The sequence below is a fragment of the Helianthus annuus genome, chromosome 2 (assembly GCF_002127325.2).
Source record: "Helianthus annuus cultivar XRQ/B chromosome 2, HanXRQr2.0-SUNRISE, whole genome shotgun sequence".
Classification (NCBI taxonomy): domain Eukaryota; kingdom Viridiplantae; phylum Streptophyta; class Magnoliopsida; order Asterales; family Asteraceae; genus Helianthus; species Helianthus annuus.
Genome location: NC_035434.2, coordinates 85,867,479 through 85,892,194, shown reverse-complemented (window position 1 = coordinate 85,892,194; position 24,716 = coordinate 85,867,479).

The window sequence follows — 24,716 nt, the reverse complement described above, 5'->3', positions numbered from 1 at the left end:
TATTTATCGCGTTTAGTTTTGTGAAAATCCCACCTCCGAATATTTGTAAATAAGGTTGTGGCGAAATATATTTTGAAAACATGTCAAAAATAATTCTAACACTTGTACATAATTCTAAGTGTTAGGTTTTAGAAAAATTTCGCCAGAGTTTCCCCTGTAACTGGAGGTGGCCACGCTTTCAAGCGTATCATTTTCTTTTACAAAATCATTTCAACAACTTCTTTATTCAATCAACAATTTCCGACACATCAAACTAGTCGACAAGTATGTAAATTGCATAATCACATGAACTTGTGGTTTTTCCGAAATTATAGTGTAAATCCCATTATATTTTGTGGATCTTTATATAAAGTAGCTTAATCTCGTAAAAACCTCGTTTTTAGAATAAATCCATCTTTACAACTTCCCGTCATCTTTCACAAAGATTGTTATTTTGTCGAAACTTTTCATTTCACAAGTGTTTATACACTTGTGGTTTGTAAAAATCATACTTGTTAGTGTGCTATCCGACTTTTAGAAAACATGATTTTCTCGACACTTGGTCCTTTGAAAATACCACTTGCAGATACGTAGATCCGCTAGTTTTAAACACTATCTTACAAGTAAAAATACTTTTACACAAGTTCATGTTTCTCGTGTGGTAGAGTTTCACCTTTTAACCCTTGTCTCATTCAAAACAAGCTTATGTCAAGATCCATGACCTTAACCAAACCGGGTTAAATGGTGATCTGAGCTACCACAACGTAGATCGGGTCTAGGTAACCACAAATTTCTGTTACTACAACTTTTACACAACTTATATGCTTTTAACCAACAATACTTGTAATTTTAGTAGACTTTAATGCTTCAAAATGCAAGATTCCGAGTTTTAATCATCATATATCTTATTAACCACCTTAGATTAGTTCGAGTACGAGTTCTAAGCATTATACCTCTAGCTCAAGGCTAGGGAAGAATCTATGCGAAAAAGAGGTGGATAAAAGCTAGGTAGAGAGGTCCTTCGCCTTTCGTTAGCTCCAAGACTCCTCGTATGTGACCCTTAACACTTGTAGGTGATTGAAATGTGATGATCAAAATCGAAAGTGGGTGGGGTGTGCAAGAGGGTGTTCGGCCGTGAGCTATGTAGAGCAAGAGAGAGAGTTTTGTGTTGTGAAGCTTGGAGTGAATGATCTTGTGTGTTAAGTTGATTACTTATAGACTTAAGCAAGTTCTTGTTCCAATGGTTTTAATGTTCCCTAGATATTAAACATAATAGAATAAAATAATCAAAGGTTGTACAAGTCTTGGTCACATAGTGACCGATCGGCCCAGGGGGGGTCCCTAGTTCGATTCCAACTAGATGTTAAGTATTAGTTAGGTTAAACCAAGTTAGTTTAGGGATTAACTTAGTTAGTTATGTGTTGTGCTTTAAAGCGGGTGTTAGGGTGTTCAGTGACCCTAACTGGCTCAGAAAAAGACCAATAATATTTATGGCAAGACTTTTATGTTCCGGGTAAAGTCCGGTTGATCGGTTGGATAGTAATCCGTTAAAGCGCTTAATAAAGCTTTTAAGTGTCGTTAATAATATTTTTAGTGACACAACTTATTTCCCAAAGTGTCAGGAATATTTCCTCATGTTTTGGCACTTTATTAGTTAGCCAGAGGCTAAAATGTTAATTAAAGTGCTGTGTTTTGTGCTCAGTGTACGTTTTAGGCGCATCCAGTCATCGTAACTTATTCCTAGAGACGCAGTTCTACAACCCTTGTATCCCTACACTCACTATGGGTGTAGTAAAATATTTCTGGCTCATACAGGCCTTAGAGGCAGTGTCTGCCTGATGCTGGCTTTATCAGCATGTTCAATAGGTTTATCCGTTCATAGTGCTACTGTGCTTTTGTGCATCATGTTTGTCACTAGAGTTCAGTATGTAAATAATGTAGTGACGGTATGTAAAGTATGATGCAGATATGTACAAGTATCAGAAGTCAAGTAGCAGTTCATCAGTAAATTCAGTTAAGCACAGTAATCAAGCAGTAATTAATTATTAATTAAGTCGTACGGATACCTGGTTTAGTGAGGGTTGTCACATTCTCCCCCCGTTAGAAAAATTTCGTCCCGAAATTTTAAGTTCTGCTTGTAGAAGCAGGGTTCTTAGGAAATAAGTGGGGGTATTTCTCTTTCATTCGGTCCTCACGCTCCCAGGTGGACTCAGGACCATGGCGGGCATTCCAACGAACTTTGACGAGCCTGACACTGCTCCGGCGGGTCTTGTTCACTTTCCAATCCGTGACCTCAACGGGTTCTTCAATGAAGTGGAGCGTGTCGTCAACATGAATTTCGTCGGATACCTGGTTTAGTGAGGGTTGTCACATACAACTGTCAGATACTTTGGGAAAGCACGATGATTGATCAAGACTGAAGAGTTGACACACCAAAGACTCGACACTGAAGACTTCGTCAACATCCAAGGGGGAGTCTGTTGGTGCATATGTCTGTCGACTTCGTCTTGTATTGAGTCTTGTGAATAGATAAGATGGAACAAAGCTCAAAGTACGAGAAATTAGGGTTTTAGAGGTGAGAGTCTATTTCACACGAAATGGATAGGCCATTTCGTACGAAATGAATCTTGACCATTTCGCACGAAATGGTTCATGCTCATTCCGTGCGAAATGAGTTTCCTATAAATACCTGAGCTGAGATTTCATTTGTAAGAGTTCCGGATTCCAGAGCCGAAGTGCTGCTGAAGTGTCTACTGCCTGTAATCGTTGTTATATCAATATACAAGACAATTAAAGTGATTCTGAGTGTAAATCAAGCTGATTCAAAGTTGATACGTTTGTTACCGCCTCTTGTATTGATTAGAACTCTTCTGAACGACTCGTTTTGGTCGTGCAAACGATCCTACAGTTCTTGGTATGAACACTAGTTACCGAGTTTTGAAGACAACTTGAAGACCCAAGATCACCATATGTGAATGAAGATTTTGCCATTTTATGTATTAAACTTGGTGTTATCTTTACGACACATTATTATTTATCTGTTTATACATGCCTCTTTGCTTGTATGAATTGATTTATATGTATGGTGGATTGTTTAGTTGCATATATATATATATATATATATATATATATATATATATATATATATATATATAGGGTAAGGTTCATGCGAGAACTACCTTTATTGCGAGAACCGCGAGAACCAATGTGAACACAACCTAAAATAGCTAAAAAAACCTAACCCCCCTCCCCCACCCCCCACCCCCAGCTAAAATGCTAAAAACTAAACCCCAAAAAAAACCTAAAAAATCTAAAAAAATAAAAAAAAATCTAAAAAAAATTTTTTTTTAATATTTTTTATGTTAAAATCGCTACTTTTAGTAGCCAAATTTTTTTTTTTTTGGCAACTAAAAGTAGCGATTTTCTTATAAAAATATTAAAAAAAAAATTTGTGTGTTTTTTAGCTACTTTTAGGCATTTTTGGTTGTGTTCACATTGTTTCTCGCGGTTCTCGCAATAAAAGGTGGTTCCTAACGGATCTTTGTCATATATATATATATATATATATACACATTTCTTTTATTATTTATTTAATAAAAAGAATGGTGGTTATTTAATAAACACCTAATCATTGTTGTATTATGATTTGGAAGATCATGGCTCCTAGAAGGATGATTCACACTCGGGGAATGGATCAACCACCACCCCAATCACTACCCAGGACTGCGGAAGAGCTGAACTCATTGCTTGACGAAAGGATATTGCAAGCTATCGCCCAGCATGAGGCAAATCGTGCCGAGCATAGTGGCGGCACGGGTGGATCTAGCGGACACGGACATGGTGGATCATCTGGAGGAAACCTTGCTCAAGGTAATGTTAAGTTGATTTGTTACAACTTAATAAATTCATCTCACAATCTATTCATGTGTTTCATTATTTGCTCATTCATGAATCGGTTATGCCAATTTCAGGATTCACTTACAAGCAGGTCTTAGACTGCAAGCCACTAAAGTATGACGGCACTTGAGGTGCAGTGGCATTTGTGCGCTAGACTGAGAAACCTGATTCAACCATCCGAATGAGCAAGTGCTCCGTGGATCAGCAAGTTACCTTTGTTACTGGCCTATTTGTTGATGAGGCCCTCACATGGTGGATTCTACAAGTACAAACGCTGGGTGATGATGCTGCATATGGAATGTCTTGGGATGATTTGGAAGAAAGGATGAGGGAGAAGTATTGCTCTTGATCTGAACTCTAGAAACTGGAAACCGAATTCTAGAATCTATCCTTGTGACGCCAGAATTCAAGCGCATTGAGCGCTATATCTAGGGTCTAGCTCCTGAAATCCGAAGCATGGTGGCATCAACAAACCCCGCTACAATCACGTAGGTTGTGACTCTAGCTGTCAGCCTCACTGAAGATGCAGTCAGAATGAAGAAGTCGTCACTGAAAATAACTGAGAAGGTAGAATCGCATGTCGAGTCTTCCGGTGATAGGAAGAAAAAGCACTCGTGTGACAACTCGAGTTTCCAAGATTCCATTTTCGCATTTATTGCACGTTCACTGTTTGTTTAATTGTTTACTTGCACAATTAGTTTGCTGTGAAACTGTAACGTTTTGATTCAATAAAGTATATTGTATTTGAGCATGGTTATGTGTTACTTATGAAAGATTTGACAAATGCATGAACTTGGTGGTGAAACTGTAAAATTATATTGTGATGGGTGTTTTGTGTAAGAGAAGATATTTAGGGATGAGTAGTGTAATTAGTGAAATTCTAATCATTCTTAACCCTAATCCCTTTCACTAATCATCACCCAAGAACCAAAACACGTACTTTCACATTCTCTAATCCTCTTTGGCAATCATCATCTTCATCATTGGCAAGCTCTCAATCATCAATCTTGATTCCACACTTTATCTAGAATCAATCTAAGGTAATTGTTTATTGATTGTTTGTTATTATCAATTCTTGATTATGTGATTCATGTAAACCCTAGTTCTTCACATAATAGTTCTATACTTACTGATTTAATTCTGATTATTGTGAGATGATGTTGATTAGTGTGTAATCGGTTGCTGATGTTAAGATACAAGAATTGTAGAATGATTGATTGATAATTGGATTACTGCAATACAGATGCGATGAAATTAGGGTTTCTTAATCATGAAAACGTGAAAACGTAACTGTTACAATTACAATGAACTTGAATATTCGTATGTATGACTGATTGTTTGTCTGAGTTTCATGAGAATAAGGTCCGAACTTTGAATGTTGTGCATGTCCGAACTTTGTGGTTAATGTAAAGTCCGAGCTTTAGTTACTTGATGCTATGCTGATGATATTCCGAATTTTATTAACATGTACAAAGAGTCCGAACTTTGATAATGAGAGCCTAATCCGACCTTTTTTAATGTTTAGGGTATATGTCCGATTTTTTTGATATGTTGTTAAGGGTCCGAACTTTGCACAATGTAAGGGTTGTCCGAATTTTAAAAATCACAAAAGGGTCTGACCTTTCATGTGAGGCCTGGTCCGAGTTTTTGGGCTTGGAGCCCTGTCCGACTTTTGTGAGGGGAGGCCCCTTGTCCGACCTTTGAAGGGGGGATCCCCTGTCCGAGTTTTGGGGGGGTGTTACCCCTGTCCGAGTTTTGTAATAGGGAGGGGGGTATCCGAATTTTAAAGGGGTTGCCCTTGTCCGACTTTTGGTGATGATGATGTGGTCTGACTTTTGTTTATGATGCTAGATTGTCCGATGTTTTGATATACAAAGTATGTAGTTCGAATGTGTGAAGATGATACCAGTCCGACTTTTACATGCTCAACATGATACCTTGTCTGAGTTCCATGAACAATCTGTTGTCTGAGTTTTAGATTTAATACGTGATCCGAGTTGTTGCAATGTTACATACTCCGAGTTCTGTTAATGCTTGTAAGGACTGAGGTTATTATGATGTCAAGTTCCAACCCTGTTTGAGGATGAAGAACACATTGCATGTTACCGTATATGCTACTGTATATCACTGTATGAAACTGTACGCTACTGTATGTATGAACATTCTATGTTATATCATCATGTACACAATAATCACACAGAACACAGTTGCTTGAATATTAAAGACTTGCAAACCCTACATGAATATAAATACTTACGTCGAGTATGTGCAATGTACCCTAGGTCGTGTGTAACGGACTTAAACATTAATTAACCCTAGAAGCAATAACATACCGAGCAAACCAAGGTGAGTTCACACTCTTACTAAGGCATGGGATTCCCAGGGCTTGGGAATGGGATTGAAGGAATGAGATTGAATAGATTCGTACTTACACTGTTACTAGACTACCTACCATCGTCCTCGGTTGTGCAGGACACATACGTAAAACCTACGTATACTTATGCTACTCACTGTCCTCAGGTTGCGAAGGACACTCACGTAAAACCTACGTGAACTTATACTCACTACTGCCTCGGTTGTGTCAGGCACTTACGTAAAACCTACGTAAACCCCCGCGTACCCCTGTCCTCGGTTGTGAAGGATACTTACGTAAATCCTACGTAAACCTTGTACGTACTACTGTTCTCAGGTTAAGTAGAACACTAATGGTTACAAATAGTCTAGTGGATATACAACATGGGAAGCCCCCACCAATAGAACATACTATCAGGCCCAGTAGAGCCACATGTTACAAACGAACTTACTATTACGCAATTACTTTCTGTGAACTTGCTCAACTAGTTGTTGATCCTCTGTTACATGCCTTGCAGGTCGTTAGGTACATGGAGCTTGCACAGGGAGGAGCTGGTCGTTGTGGACACGGATCATGAATGTTTCGTTAAACACTGTATGACATTTCGTACTTTATTATGTTGGGTTTTATTTATACGCTTCCGCTAAACAATGTTAACATACTTATATTTTGAACACCTTTCATATTGGTGGTTGAATGGCATTTACTTTTATTTATATTTATTAATTACATGTTCAATATGATTGGTGGCTTGATCCTGGTCAGTCACGCTCCCAAGCGGTGATACTCCGCAGGTGGATTTTTGGGGGTGTGACAGATTGGTATCAGAGCCATTGGTTATAGAGAACTTGGTTTTAATATGGGGAAAACGTTTTTATTAAAACCAGACTATAACCAGAACAGTGCTCTCAACGATCCACAACGACGCTTCGCTCCACGTACAAGACTCAACATCCTAGGTAATAAGGTTTATGTTTATTGCCTACATGCTAGAATTATATAGAACTTTGCTCGTAGAATGCTTAGATTACATTGCTCACTATTTGTTATTGCTTGAGAACACCTATGTGCTTACACTCTTCTGTCATCGCACTACTCGCGAACCATTCTCACTTGTTCTACTTTTACTATGAAGATCATGTCTGGACGTGTGAACATGACTCAAGCCCAGTTGACGGCTCTTATCAATGAACAAGTAGCTGCGGCACTTGCAGCTGCACAAGCAGGTAGTATACCCTGCGGATGTGATTCACACTAGGATCTTTAGATCCTACATTAACTCTTGTGTTTAACTTTGTCCTATTTGTACACAATAGGTCAACACGCCCCACAACCTGTATGTACTTTCAAGAACTTCATGGACCGTCGTCCAAGCACGTTCAGTGGCACGGAGGGAGCAGTGGAACTCCTCCATTAGTTCGAAAAGCTCGAGTCTGTGTTCGAAATGTGTGAATGCCCTGAGGCTCACAGGGTGAAATACGCCACTGGTACTTTAGAAGGGATTGCGCTAACTTGGTGGAACGCGCAAGTTCAGATATTAGGGTTGGCAGCTGCTAACGCCACCCCTTGGAATGATTTCAAGGAACTAATTAAACGCGAATACTGCACACGGGATGACATCCACAAGTTGGAAGATGAGTTTTACCATCTGAAAATGACAGGGTCGGAAATCGAAGCTTATACTAAATGGTCGAATGAGCTGGCCATCTTGTGTCCAACTATGGTGGACCCTCCAATCAAGCGCATTGAGTTGTATCTCAAGGGGTTAGCGCTAGAAATTCAGAGCCATGTGACATCGGCTAATCTTGACAATATCCAGGCTATTCAACGCCTTTCTCATCGTCTCACGGATCAGGCAGTGGAACAGAACAAGCTGCCTAAACGTATTAGCGCTACTGCCACCGCTACCACTTCTACTACACTTGCTACTCCCAGTGACAACAAGAGAAAATGGGATGGGGATTCCAGCAAGGGATCAGCTTCAGTTCAGTCACAGGTTCAGCAGCGAAAGACTGACAGTTATCAGAGTCCCAGTCAGCACTCTTCAGGCAGTCACAGACAGGGCGAATATCGAGGGAACCTTCCAAGGTGTAACAACTATAACAGACACCACAGTGGCCAGTGTAACAAGGGTCGCTGTCAAAGATGCCTCAAGATGGGTCATGAGGCCAAAGATTGTAGGAGCCCTCGGCCTGCGAATCAGAATCAGCAGCAGCAGCAGGCACAACAGAATCAACCACAGGGCAACAAGGGATGTTTCCATTGTGGTGCTGAAGGTCACTTCAAAAGACACTGCCCTCAGCTAAACCGAAACCAGAACACCAACAACAATAACAACAATCAGGGCAATGACAACAACAACAACGGTGGGAACAACAATAATGGGGGAAACAACAATGATGCGAACAACGGCGCTAGGGGTCGTGCTTTTGTGTTGGGGCAAGGTGATGCCAGGAATGATCCCAACGTAGTCATGGGTAAGTTTTTCTTGACGACTTTTATGTTACTGTATTGTTCGATTCGGATGCGGATACTAGTTATGTGTCTTTGAAAGTTAGCCAAATGTTAAAACGTGAACCAACTCTCCTAAACACCAAACATGTCGTAGAGTTAGCTAATGGTAAAAATCTAGAGGCCACACACATAGTTCAGGGTTGTAATCTTATCCTCGCTGGTCAAGCTTTCTCCATCGACCTCATTCCTATAGTTCTGGGTAGTTTCGACGTCGTCATTGGCATGGATTGGTTATCCAAGCAGCAAGCAGAGATCCTATGTAAGGAGAAGATCATTCGTATTCCTCGTTCTAGTAAAGAACCTCTCGAAGTTCAAGGCGACAAGAGTGTTGCTGTGGTTGGCATCATCTCTTTCCTGAAGGCTCAGAAATGTTTACGAAAGGGGCACACTGCCATTTTGGCACTAGTTACTGATGCATCGACGAAAGAGAAAAGAATAGAGGATATCCCAGTTGTACGCAATTTTCCTCAAGTGTTTCCTGAAGATTTACCTGGTCTACCGCCTCATCGCCAGGTCGAGTTTCAAGTCGAGCTAGCTCCTGGAGCAGCACCTATAGCTCGCGCACCGTATCGTTTAGCTCCAGCTGAACTGGAAGAACTGTCTAAACAATTACAAGAGCTCTTGGATAAGGGCTTTATTCGTCCAAGCTCTTCGCCTTGGGGAGCTCCAGTACTATTCGTGAAAAAGAAGGATGGCACTTTCAGGATGTGCATTGATTACGGCTAACTGAACAAGGTCACAGTGAAGAACCGTTATCCTCTTCCTCGTATTGACGACTTATTCGACCAGTTGCAAGGGTCGAGCTACTATTCCAAGATTGACCTAAGGTCAGGGTACCATCAGCTGAGAGTCCGGGATGAGGACGTCTCCAAGACAGCATTCAGAACTCGCTACGGCCATTACGAGTTTCTATTATGCCATTCGGGCTTACGAACGCGCCTGCAGTCTTCATGGATCTTATGAACAGGGTGTGCAAACCCTATCTAGACAAGTTCGTCATCGTCTTCATCGACGACATTCTGATCTACTCCAAGAGTCAGGAGGAACACGAGCAACACTTACGACTTATCTTGGAACTTCTTCGAAAGGAACAACTGTACGCCAAGTTTTCAAAATGCGACTTCTAGCTTCGTGAAGTCCACTTTCTAGGCCACGTGGTAAACAAGGATGGGACTCATGTCGATCCATCCAAGGTAGATTCAATCAGGAACTGGCCTGCACCGCGTACACCAACGGAAATACGCCAATTCTTGGGTTTGGCGGGGTACTACAGATGATTCATCAAAGACTTCTCAAAGATCGCACAGCCGCTTACAATGCTGACACAGAAAGGTGTTACCTATCGTTGGGGTAATACACAAGAAACGGCTTTTCAGTACCTGAAGGATAGACTATGCAGCGCACCTATTCTCTCATTGCCAGAGGGCACGAATGATTTTGTGGTCTATTGTGACGCATCGATACAGGGGCTTGGTTGTGTATTGATGCAGCGTGATAAAGTTATTGCCTACGCTTCGCGGCAACTCAAAGTTCATGAACGGAACTACACGACGCACGATTTAGAGCTGGGTGCTGTTGTTTTCGCGCTCAAGATATGGCAACACTACCTGTACGGTACCAAGTGCACTATTTACACCGATCACAGGAGTCTCGAGCATATCTTCAAGCAGAAGGAATTGAACATGCGTCAACGGCGATGGGTCGAACTGCTTAATGATTACGAATGCGCCATCAAGTACCATCCAGGCAAAGCCAATGTTGTGGCTGACGCTCTTAGTCGAAAAGATACTCTACCTAGGCGTGTACGAGCTTTGCAGCTTACTATTCAGTCTGATCTTCCTGCACAGATACGAGATGCTCAGGTGGAAGCATTGAAACCAGAAAACGTCAGGGCTGAAGCCTTGCGTGGCTCAAGACAACGATTAGAACAGAAGGAAGACGGCGCCTACTATGTAACAGGACGTATTTGGGTCCCACTATATGGCGGTTTACGAGAACTTGTGATGGATGAAGCTTATAAGTCTCGCTACTTGGTACATCCAGGCTCGGATAAAATGTACCACGATCTTAGAACTACATACTGGTGGCCTAGCATGAAGGCCCACATAGCAACTTACGTCGGCAAGTGTTTGACTTGTGCGAGAGTCAAGACAGAGTACCAGAAACCCTCAGGCCTACTTCAGCAACCAAAGATACCGCAGTGGAAATGGGAAGAAATTTCCATGGATTTTGTTACTGGTCTGCCTAGATCCCAGTGTGCGAATGATACTATTTGGGTGATCGTAGATCGACTCACAAAGTCTGCTCATTTCTTAGCTATCAAAGAAACGGATAAGTTCTCTACTTTAGCAGACATCTACTTGAAAGAAGTTGTTTCGAGGCACGGAGTGCCAACCTCCATTATTTCAGATCGGGATGCACGATTCACTTCAGAACTGTGGCAAGCGATGCACAAATCTTTTAGCTCTCGATTAGACATGAGCACAGCTTACCACCCTCAGACGGATGGGCAGTCTGAGCGCACTATCCAGACATTAGAAGACATGCTTCGGGCGTGTGTTATCGATTTCGGCAACAGCTGGGAAAAACATCTTCCGTTAGTGGAGTTTTCGTATAATAACAGTTACCACACCAGCATTCAGGACGCTCCATTCGAGGCATTGTATGGACGTAAATGCCGGTCACCTCTCTGTTGGGCAGAGGTGGAGGATAGTCAGATCACAGGTCCAGAAATGGTAGTTGATGCAACTGAACGAATAGCACAGATACGACAACGCATGGCGGCAGCTCGTGATCGCCAGAAAAGCTACGCTGATAAACGCAGAAAACCGCTCGAGTTCCAAGTTGGGGATCGAGTGCTACTCAAAGTCTCACCCTGGAAGGGTGTGGTTCGTTTTGGTAAACGAGGCAAGCTCAATCCACGGTACGTTGGACCGTTTGAAATCACTGAAAGAATAGGCAAAGTAGCCTACAGACTAAACCTACCAGCTGAACTCGGTGCAGTTCACAATGTTTTCCACGTGTCGAATCTGAAGAAGTGTCTGTCAGATGAGACCCTTATAGTTCCTTTTAAGGAACTCACTATCGACGAGCGGTTGCAGTTCATTGAGGAACCAGTTGAAATCACGGACCGGGATGTTAAGGTCCTCAAGAACACTAGAATACCTCTTGTACGAGTTCGTTGGAACTCCCGTCGTGGCCCAGAGTTCACCTGGGAACGATAAGATCAAATGGAACTCAAGTATCCCCAGTTATTCGAAAAACGTGCAACCACTACTGAGGCCGAAGCTACTACTGCAGAATTTCGGGACGAAATTCCAAATCAACGGGGGGATGATGTGACACCCCAGGAAAACCAGTAAACGATACAACTTACCTAGCTTCCTCAGTAACCGCATGCTAAATTTCGGGACGAAATTTCTTTCAAGTTGGGGATAATGTGACAACTCGAGTTTCCAAGATTCCATTTTCGCATTTATTACACGTTCGCTGTTTGTTTAATTGTTTACTTGCACAATTAGTTTGCTGTGAAACTGTAACGTTTTGATTCAATAAAGTATATTGTATTTGAGCATGGTTATGTGTTACTTATGAAAGATTTGACAAATGCATGAACTTGGTGGTGAAACTGTAAAATTATATTGTGATGGGTGTTTTGTGTAAGAGATGATATTTAGGGATGAGTAGTGAAATTCTAATCATTCTTAACCCTAATCCCTTTCACTAATCATCACCCAAGAACCAAAACACGTACTTTCACATTCTCTAATCCTCTTTGGCAATCATCATCTTCATCATTGGCAAGCTCTCAATCATCACTCTTGATTCCACACTTTATCTAGAGTCAATCTAAGGTAATTGTTTATTGATTGTTTGTTATTATCAATTCTTGATTATGTGATTCATGTAAACCCTAGTTCTTCACATAATAGTTCTGTACTTACTGATTTAATTCTGATTATTGTGAGATGATGTTGATTAGTGTGTAATCGGTTGCCTGATGTTAAGATACAAGAATTGTAGAATGATTGATTGATAATTGGATTACTGCAATACAGATGCAATGAAATTAGGGTTTCTTAATCGTGAAAACGTAACTGTTACAATTACAATGAACTTGAATATTCGTATGTATGACTGATTGTTTGTCTGAGTTTCATGAGAATAAGGTCCAAACTTTGAATGCTGTGCATGTCCGAACTTTGTGGTTAATGTAAAGTCCGAGCTTTAGTTACTTGATGCTATGCTGATGATATTCCGAATTTTATTAACATGTACAAAGAGTCCGAACTTTGATAATGAGAGCCTAGTCCGACCTTTTTTAATGTTTAGGGTATATGTCCGATTTTTTTGATATGTTGTTAAGGGTCCGAACTTTGCACAATGTAAGGGTTGTCCGAATTTTAAAAATCACAAAAGGGTCCAACCTTTCATGTGAGGCCTGGTCCGAGTTTTTGGGCTTGGAGCTATGTCCGACTTTTGTGAGGGGAGGCCCCCTGTCCGACCTTTGAAGGGGGGATCCCCTGTCCGAGTTTTGGGGGGGTGTTACCCTTGTCCGAGTTTTGTAATAGGGAGGGGGTGTCCGAGTTTTAAAGGGGTGGCCCTTGTCCGACTTTTGGTGATGATGATGTGGTCCAACTTTTGTTTATGATGCTAGATTGTCCGATGTTTTGATATACAAAGTATGTAGTTCGAATGTGTGAAGATGATACTAGTCCGACTTTTACATGCTCAACATGATACCTTGTCTGAGTTCCATGAACAATCTGTTGTCTGAGTTTTAGATTTAATACGTGATCCGAGTTGTTGCAATGTTACATACTCCGAGTCCTGTTAATGCTTGTAAGGACTGAGGTTATTATGATGTCAAGTTTCAACCCTGTTTGAGGATGAAGAACACATTGCATGTTACCGTATATGCTACTGTATATCACTGTATGAAACTGTACACTACTGTATGTATGAACATTCTATGTGATATCATCATGTACACAATAATCACACAGAACACAGTTGCTTGAATATTAAAGACTTGCAAACCCTACATGAATATAAATACTTACGTCGAGTATGTGCAATGTACCCTAGGTCGTGTGTAACGGACTTAAACATTAATTAACCCTAGAAGCAATAACATACCGAGCAAACCAAGGTGAGTTCACACTCTTACTAAGGCATGGGATTCCCAGGGCTTGGGAATGGGATTGAAGGAATGAGATTGAATAGATTCGTACTTACATTGTTACTAGACTTCCTACCATCGTCCTCGGTTGTGCAGGACACATACGTAAAACCTACGTATACTTGTACTACTCACTGTCCTCAGGTTGCGAAGGACACTCACGTAAAACCTACGTGAACTTATACTCACTACTGCCTCGATCGTGTCAGGCACTTACGTAAAACCTACGTAAACCCCCGCGTACCCCTGTCCTCGGTTGTGAAGGATACTTACGTAAATGCTACGTAAACCTTGTACGTACTACTGTTCTCAGGTTAAGAAGAACCCTAATGGTTACAAATAGTCTAGTGGATATACAACATGGGAAGCCCCCACCAATAGAACATACTATCAGGCCCAGTAGAGCCACATGTTACAAACGAACTTACTATTACGCAATTACTTTCTGTGAACTCGCTCAACTAGTTGTTGATCCTCTGTTACATGCCTTGCAGGTCGTTAGGTACATGGAGCTTGCATAGGGAGGAGCTGGTCGTTGTGGACATGGATCATGAATGTTTCGTTAAACACTTTATGACATTTCGTACTTTATTATGTTGGGTTTTATTTATACGCTTCACCTAAAAAATGATAACATACTTATATTTTGAACACCTTTCATATTGGTGGTTGAATGGCATTTACTTTTATTTATTAATTACATGTTCAATATGATTGGTGGCTTGATCCTGGTCAGTCACGCTCCCAAGCGGTGATACTCCGCAGGTGGATTTTTGGGGGTGTGACAACTCGAACCTTAAGCAAGGAACTCGTACTAACAACAATAACCCCAACAACAACAACAACAAGCGAGACACTAAATCGCCTCGAGAGGTGAAGACGTTTACCGCAGCAAACGAAACTGGGGCTAAGAAGTATCAGGGCAATCTGCCCAAGTGTGACAAGTGCAAGTACCATCATTTAGGTGCTTGCCATGTGGAAAAGTGTGATAAGTGTGGGAAGTTGAGTCATCGAACCGAGAATTGTTGGGGAACGGGAAATGGAGGTGGCGCTGGGAATGGAAAACGAACTGGGAATGGAGTTGGTAATGGTAATGGAAACGGGAATGGAAATGGTAATGGTAATGGGAACTGGGAACGGGAATGGATACGGCCAGAGATGCTATGGTTGTGGCAATAAGGATCATTTCAAGAAAGACTAGCCAAAGGAAAACAATGCTCAAGGAAGAGCCTTTATCATCGGAGCAAGGAACGCCCGCCAAGACCCTAATATGGTCATCGGTACGTTTCTTATCAAAAATCGTTTCGCATCCATTGTTTTATACCCGTGCCGATTTTAGCTTTATGTCTGTGGAATTTAAAAATATACTCGGCATTGAGTCTAGTAAACTAAATGTTCCTTACTCGATAGACGTAGTCGATGGTAAACTTGCTGAATCAAGAGAAGTCATTAAAGGGTGTTTATTGGAGCTTGGTGAGCGAAAATTTAGCATAGATCTTTCACCCATCCAGTTGGGTAGCTTTGATATAGTAGTTGGCATGGATTGGCTATCCGAGAATCGAGCTGAATATGATCATCGGTACGTTTCTTATCAACAATCATTTCGCATCCATTGTTTTATACCGGTGCCGATTTTAGCTTTATGTCTATGGAATTTAAAAATATACTCGGCATTGAGTCTAGTAAACTAAATGTTCCTTACTCGATAGACGTAGTCGATGGTAAACTTGCTGAATCGAGAGAAGTCATTAAAGGGTGTTTATTGGAGCTTGGTGAGCGAAAATTTAGCATCGATCTTTCACCCATCCAGTTGGGTAGCTTTGATGTAGTAGTTGGCATGGATTGGCTATCCGAGAATCAAGCTGAAGTGGTATGTCACGAGAAGATTATTCGCATTCCGCTTGCGAACGAGGAAACACTGATCGTACACGGAGAAGAGCGCGACACGCCCTTGCGGATCATCAATTGTATGAAAGATCAAAAGTGTTTGTGTCACACCCTGGCTTTGCGGAAGCGTGGGTTAATTGGTGTGACTTCTTAATACCATAGCAACAATCATAACAATGCTATATGATAAAAACATGTGATATTCATCCAATCATAATGGTTCAGAAAATCCCATTTTCAACATTCACAAAATAAGTTACAAATCTTGACTTGATTTAAATGAGTTTATAAAAACTTATCAAAAGACTTTAAAACAATACTAGGTTTAGGGATATGCAACCCGTCCAGGAAGAGGTTACACCTTGTAAACCCTGGATGACTTCTTTATTCAAACGCAGCTTGAAAATATGTGCATACCGTGCCAGATCCATTAGTTTCCTGAAATACATGTAGTTTGAAAAGTCAACATAAAGTTGAGCGAGTTCATGTGTAGTGAGTATGTGAAACCTTTGTAAGTATAAAAAAATCCTGGTATGTAGCAAATAAGGAAAAAGAGATCACCAATGGTTTGCAAGGCCATCGATATGTGTGAAGTGCAAGTAGGGAGACTCAAACCTAGCGGATTTTGCGTTGGGTACACAGTCACCACCTGGTCCATTAGGCGGGCTCAGGGGTTGGGCTCGCTACACCCAGATAGATCTACCGCTACTGTCCCTCGATTCTACCATGAGGATTAATGACCTCATGTTGCTCCTACCCACTCACATGATCTAAGTAGTAAACCTCCTTACGCTAACCATACCATGTATAAAGTACTTGTAATCATAGTAACATGTATTTCACCCCCGCAGTTTATAAAACTGAAAACAGTTAAGAGAAAAGGGGGACATGAACTCACTGTGGTGCGTCTCTACCAAGTATATCTCCTGCTCAAGCAGCGGTGCGACGACCTACACGTACTAACTCTATTAGACGGACGGTCGTGCCTTAGCTTTTTGGTTTAAAGTTTTTGGAAATAGTTAGACAACTATTTCGTGTTTACATTCTGTATATACTTGGTAATCATTTTCCTTCCCAAGGATGGGGGATTGAATACATGTGTGTTCGAAATATATTATTAAGTCTCACTTAAAATATATTTTATTTCTAACTCCAAAATATAATTATTTTTCTCAAAAATATTATATTTTAACACATATGATTTTCCCAAAATAATACTTTAACAAAAATACGCGTTCATAAATATTTTCTTAAAATGCGTAAGTTAAGCTTTAATGATCGTGTGGTAATAATAATTACCGGTGTAACCTATATATTTATCGTAGAGGCGTTCGTATTATTTTGGATTCGTTAACATCCGATAGTATTATTTTTACCCTAAAAATAATATTTATGTATCTTCACAAATAATGACAAGTAACGTTGTGAAAAATATATTTACTAAATATATATTTATCACGTTTAATTTTGTGAAAATCCCACCTCCGATATTTTGTAAATAAAGTCGTGGCGAAATCTATAATTTGAAAACAAGTCGAAAAGTATTTCTAACACTTGTAGTGAAAATATTTCTAAGTGATAGGTTTTTGGAAAAATTTCGCCAGAGTTTCCTCTGTAACTGGAGGTGGCCACGCTTTTAAGCGTATCATTTTCTTTTATAAATCAACCCAACAATTTCCTTATTCATTCAAAACAATATTCAAAACATCCAACTTAGTAAATAAATATGTAAATCGCATAAATTACATGAACTTGTGGTTTAACCAAAAATATGAAGTAAATCCCCTTACTTTTAGTGGATCTTTATATAAAGCAATCCGATTTCGTAAAAACCTCGTTTTTAGAGAAATTTCGTCTTTACAACTTCTTGTCATCTTTTACAAAAATACTTATTTTGTCGAAACTTTGTGCTACACAAGTGTTTACACACTCGTGTTTTCTAAAAATCATTCTTGTTAGTTTAAGATCCGTCTTTAGAAAACATGATTTCTTTGATACTTGGGTCTTAGAAAATACCGCTTGTAGATCTGTAGATCTACTAGTTTTAAACACTATTTCACAAGCAAAATCGCTTTTACACAAGTTCATGATTCGTGTGTGGTAGAGTTTCATCCTTTAACCCTTGTTTCATCCAAAACAACTTTATGTCATGATCCATGATCATGACCAACCCGGGTTAAACGATGATCCGAGCTACCACAACATAGATCGGGTCCAAATAACTACACATATCAAATACTACAAGATTTACACATCAAACAAGCTTTTAACCATCACTTTTAGTGTTTTTAGTAGACTTTTATGCATCAACTTGTATGTTTTCAAGTTTTAACCGTTACATATCGTTTTAACCACTTTAAAATAGATCGAGAGGGTGTTTTAAGCAACTTACTACTAGCTCGAGGCTAGGGAAGATTCTAGTCGCAAAATGGGTGGATAAAAGCAACGAGAAGAGGTCCTTTGAGTTCCGAATGCACCAAGCCTCCTTGTAGGTGATCCTTAACAGTTGAATGATCTTGGAATGGCTTGAAGGAAATCGAAAGATGGATGGTTGAAATTGTGGATGTTTGGCCGTAGCTTCTTTAGAGAGAGAGAGAGGGAGTTTTGTGTTCAATTGTTAAGTGAAAGAATGATGGGTTTAGCTTTGTTCTTATAGACAATTATCACCACCATTATCCAAGGGTTTATATGCTTCTTAGATATTAGACATAGGAGATTAAAATAATCATAAGGGTACAAAGGGTGTCCCCCCTCTTGGGGACGGTTTGGTTAATGGGGGGGGGGGGGTCTCGGTTCATTTCCAACTAAACATTAGATAATAGTTAGGTTAAGTTAGTTAGTTTATGGATTAACCCCGTTACTAGTGTGTAGTGCATTACCGTGGGTATTAGGGTGTTCAGGGACCCTAACTGGCTCAGAAAAAGACAAACAATGTAAATGGCAATATTTCATGTCCCGGGTAAAGTCCGGTTGTTCGGTTGGATAGTAATCTGTTAAAGCGCTTAACAAAGCTTTAAAGTGTCGTTAATATTAATTTTAGTGACACAACTTATTCCCGATACTTTGGAAAGTGTCTAGTAATATTTTTCTCATGTTTTGGCACTTTATTAGTTAGCTAAAAGCTTAATTGTTAATTAAAGTGCTGAATTTTGTACTTAGAGTACGTTTTAGGCACATCCTGTCATTGTAACTTATTCCTAGAGACGCAGTTCTACAACCCTTGTATCTTCACACTCACTATTAGTGTGGTTAACTATCTCGGGCTCATACAGGCTTTAGAGGCAGTATCTGCCTGGTGCTGTTTATGACAGCACGTTCAATAGGTTATCCGTTCATAATGCTATTGTGCTTTTGTGCATCATGTTTGTCACTAAGGTTTAGCATGTAAATAATGCAGTGACAGTAATCAGAGTATGATGCAGGTATGTACAAGTATCCGTAATTAAGTGGCAGTTTGTCCACAATTTCAGGTAAGCACAGTAATTAAGTAGTAAATTATTATTACTTATGTCGTACGGATACCTGGTTTAGTGAGGGTTGTCACATTCTCCCCCCGTTAAAGAAATTTCGTCCTTGAAATTTGTACTACCTTAACTCCTTTTGGTCGCGTCACGCAAGTATAACATCGAGGTAGATAGTCATCAAACCGCATCATAGCTTACTCACACTTGGTGGTTCCAAGAATATTTAACAATCCGCACCCTAGGGTTAAGAAGGTGGGTGCTCTTAGCAGTTGATGTTAGAAGTACAAAACGTACTTTACATATAGCCTAATGCGTTCCAGCTAGCAGGGGGTCCACAAGAGAGGAGTTTCAACTAATAAGATCCTCAATGTCCGGTTGCAGTATCCCGGCGAGTTTTCACGAAACATAGCACCCTCTATATAAATTCAGAAATTTTCAACTCCAATGAAATGGTAAAAGTGATCTGTCAACTCCCAAGTAGCCGAGTAGCAAGGTTCAGTGCGAGAATACACCGAATGAATACAAACGAATCTGGTGTATTCTTGCTTTGATTTGTAGTTGCATCAGGAATATGTAAATGACAAGTCAACAAAAGTTTATGTATTTTGCGTGGAACGGTTGTCCATGATTAGCACAAGCTACAAGTTTGTAATGACACCACTAGGTGTTGCAATGACATAATTTCATAATAGTGGTGATTGAACAAATTCACCGTGTTTGAGATCAGATGAAGGTGTACCGAAACAATCTGAAGATTTGACTTATGCCAAGTTACAGAGTTTCCAATTAAATACGGAATATCAAAGAACCACTGTTTCCAATCGAAGATGAAATGTAATAAGCATCGCAAGGCATTTGTTTGACAATGAAGGAATCGTTAGGAGGTACATTGTGCTTATGGAATGAATATATGTACCATTGTCTTAACACACAATTGTGTTGAGACCGCTTTAATCGTGGTAAGCAAGCGGATTTAGAGTGAGTCAATAAACAATTAAATCCGGGTATGAGGTGCGTAATCAAATTAGCGCAAGCTTCAATTTTGTGAAAATATCACCGCAAGGTATCGAAATAAATAAAACGTTTTAGTGGAGTCGTAGACCAATTAAATCTACTACGACTCGAAGTGAAAGAATCTCTGCAAAAATAATTGGATATGATGCTTCCAATACATCACAAAGTGTTTCAAGTTAAACCTGTGAACTGGATAAGTTTAAGCAATTGAACTTGGTTTCAACGTAACTCGACAATAAACGTATGTATCAACAAGGGAATCTTGGAAGGGTAGTAAACATGTAACTTGAAAGAAAACGGTTTCAAGAACATGTGTTGACTTGATAACAAAAGAGTCAACAATGACAAGAATGTAGATCATTCGAATCACAAACCAGTGTTTAGATTTAGCAACGTAGTGTCGGAGCTTTAATGAAACGTTTATTCGAAATGGAACCGCATGCGTAGCAAAAGGTGCATGTGTGGCAAATAAGTTTCCAAGAAAATGGAGCAATGTGTGTTTGCTATATTGAAGAAACGACTAAGTATTCGAAACAAACATGTGTTCGCTCTCAGCGAAGGAAATTAACGTGATGCAACTACTTTGAGGGGAGTGAAATGCAATATCTACTCGTTAGAAGTAAGAGTGAAGACTTCAACGGAAGCAAATTTAAGTACGAAATGACAAGTTTGTCAAGTTGGTGACGTTTGATTGAGTTGACAGATATGGTTCCTAGATTGTAAGGCCTCTAGTTCCTCCGGATTCCACACCTCGTGTGGATCTGACTTATACATTGTGTAGGAAGCAGCATTTTGTTTATGTCTAAGCACAATCATTGTCCCACAATTTCATCCTGGTATATTCCCTGAATTTCTCTGCTAACGATGTTCGATCGTCGATCAGTCATGTAGTAGTAGTTGGATCATCATAGTCAGTTGTGTAAGAAGTTCACTAGTCCTCAGCAAAAGCCACCGACTCTTGTATGTTAGCCCATTCGGCTCCTGGTCATTTGGAAGTTATTCGTCCTTTCTTTTGGCGAGTAGAACTGAGGTTATCCAAAACAAAAGTTTTGGTCTATTATCTTCCTTCTCTATCAACCACTGAGGTTGCACTGTCGATCCTTGTAAGTCGCTCATGGTGCCTTGGCTACAGGTGCGAGGTCTGGAATCAGACTGATGCAAAAATTCGACTTGTCGTCGAGGAGATTACTCTGGCAAGTCTTCGAGGAAGACTTCAGGGTATACTCCGATCACGGGGGTATCGTTAAGTTTTAGTTCTTCGGCTCCCTTGTCCCCGACATGAGCCAGGAAGCAACACATCCTTCCCACAACAACTTTCGTGCCATGAGTAATTCGTGATCAGTGGTGGCGTATCCTGCTTCGTGAGTCACAATCATTCCTTCATCCGTCATCGAGGTGCGGATATCAACCTCCGCTCGATCGTTTGCCAACTAATACATCCAATTACCACGTTGAAGCTTCCCAACTCAACTGACAATAGATCTAGCGTAAACTTACGCCCTCCAGGTTTTATTGTGCCGATTCCCGTTACTGCGTTGGCTTCCACTAGCTTCCCCTAAGCTAGTTCTAATGGGTACTGGAATAACTACTCACTCGCTACGTAAACCAATTATACTCTCGAACTCTAGAGGTGTGAATCGTACAATTTGTTACAGTATCAAGTAGTACAGACGCATAACGTTGGGTACTATGGAACGTACCGATTTCCATGCTTGAATCCCTGGCGTGTCTCCCTAGCTTCAGTGGGGAGCTTTCATCCATGTGCCTGATTGTTTTTAGGGCAATATTTTCTGAAATGCTTTTTGCTTCCACAGTTAAAACAACCTTGAGTACGTTTCTGTTTATCGCTCATTCTACTTTGACAATTGCCATTGTCGTTGTCTTCTTCGTGATCCTCACTACCGTCTTGGTCCCCATTACTATGTTCAGCATTTTGCCAACAAGTCTCCTCGACATGTCCCACCTTGCCACAGTTACCACAATTTCCATATTTGCATCGCCCGACATGATAACGTTAACAATTGTCGCACTTAGGTAGGATACCCTTGTAATCTTTTCCCTTTTTGGCCTTCTTCTTGTTACTCACCTGAGTAACCATCTTAAAATTTGCGAGCTTCCTCTTGTTATCCTCAGATGCCTTTATTGCAGTCTCCTCTTTCTCCTCCGTAGTGGAAAACTCTCCTCGTCTAACTGCTTCTTCCGTGAGTGCTATGCTTATGTTGATAGCCTCGGTGACCGTTGACGGTTTTGATGTTGTTACTAGGCTTAGAATCTGAGGTGCCAATCCCCTTACGAACTGTTCAATTTTCTTAAACTCTGGTGTCCCAGGAGTAAGGCAACTTGTGATAATTCGTTAAATCTCTGCACATACTCCGCTATCTTTGGTCCTTCCATTTTTAAGTTCCACAGTTTTGTCTCCAATCTCTGGACTTCTGCCCTCGAGCAATATCTTTCATGCATCAGACTCTTCAGTTCGTCCCACGTCATAGCATATGCAGCGGTCTCGCCCATTTTTCGAATTTGATGGTTCCACCATGACAGAGCCTCATCCAACAATAGTCCAGTTATGTACTTGACTTGATGTTCGTGGTCACATTTGCTTAATCGTAAAACTGAATCTGTCTTTTCAACCCAGCGTACGAAGGCTAAGGCACCCCCGGTGCCGTCGAACTCTCGAGGTTTGTGGTCCAAGAACTGCTTGTAGGTGCAGCCGTTGGGGGGGTTATTTCCTGAGGTACCTCCGCTGCAATCGGAGCGATGGGCCTCGTATCGTGCGATGGCCTGAAAGAGGTGCTCTCGCATTTCCGCCTCTGTTGTGGGTAGAGGGTGGTTGATATTGGTGTTCCCTTGAGTCGACATCTTCCTAGAAGAAGGTCGGTTAGGTCAGGTCTTGTGAAGGACGCGAGCACATTAGTCTCTATTCAACGAATAAGACCTCCTAGGTGTATTACATATACGTATATACGCAGTCGTTATACATTCAGTCACATATTATCTCATACGTTGTACATCTTGTAAATAGAAAGGTAGCAAATAAGCATGTAGCATTATAGTTATCGCACAAATACGTAGATCAACAGCGTGCTTAGTGGGGTCATAGCGGCGGAGTTTTCGTTAGTCATTGGTCGTAAGTATTGCCGCGTGTTTAAAGATGATCGGGCTTTTATTATCCTCCGGCCACAATCACAGTGTCTTACAAAATGTATTACAGCAGAAGGGACACAGGGTCACCCTACCCTTGTCCAGCAAGTATTTTGTTGCATCAAAATTACGTAGTCAGAAGTGGTACTCAAAAGCCTTCGAAATCCCGGCTTATTATTAGCGTATTTACTCAAGCGTAATGCAATTTGCATAATCCAGAAACCAACTATACTGGTTACTGAGGTGGAGGAGGAAAGAAAAGTAAACTGTCGACATGCGTGAATCCCTCCTCGAGCTAGGATATACGTTAAAGTAACTAGCTGATATGTTTCTTAATAGTAAGGAAACGAGCATCAGCATCCTGGGAACGATGTACTAGTAACGGTCAAGTGCGCAAAAGGGGATCTTGAGTATGTGGCGGATCAATGCATGCTGGCGAAAGACAAAATGGAGGACGTGGTGTTAAACTTTTTAGACAATATGCTGTCTTGTGATGTAGACGCTTCACTCCTGTTTTTGATTATGTTATGTTTTGTATCTGAAGTTGCCGATCGTGGTGTCAGCTCAAGTTCCAACATTCTGCGGCTCATATCCTTAAACTGTAGCTGATGTTACAGGAGCAACTTATCCTGTGTGTGTTCTTCATAATGCGAGAAATGGTAAGGGTTTATAGTTAGCATAGTACGTTTATAGGGACCACCGAATCGGCTTATCAAGCGTTGTAGGGGTGAATGTAGCAAGCGGTGCGGCCTGGAGCATCTCTACGAGGCGCGGGTATATCCTGACGGGAAGTGTTAGGCATGATGGCGCAACAGGCGTCGATCCTCACAAGGGAAAACGAACCTCTTCACAGATGAGGGGGGGCTGCCTGATGCGGGTAGTTATAAGGGGTGCACTGTCTGGTAGTCTAAAAAGAAACAGGATCGTGACCACGTAAAGGTGTAGGTTCAGCGGGCGCAACATCAACTGACCCAAATGGTGTAGTAGCTGGCTTGGGTGCAGGCTCCGGGCCATGTGACGGGAACGAAAGTGCATCCATAGGAACTGAAGCAGGAGTCACAGGAAACTCGAAAGGTAACCATTGTCATCGACTATCCACCCACTTCGGGTGTGCGCGTATCGAGGATCAACTTGGGTTGCAAAAGGCGCATGATTGAACTGTACAGGCACAGGATCAGGAAAAGGGGCAATAACAGGATCAGTAGGCATATCAGTAATGTGAGGGGCATCAACATGGACATCAACAGCATGCTCATCCTCCAACAGTGGAGCAACAATAGGATGA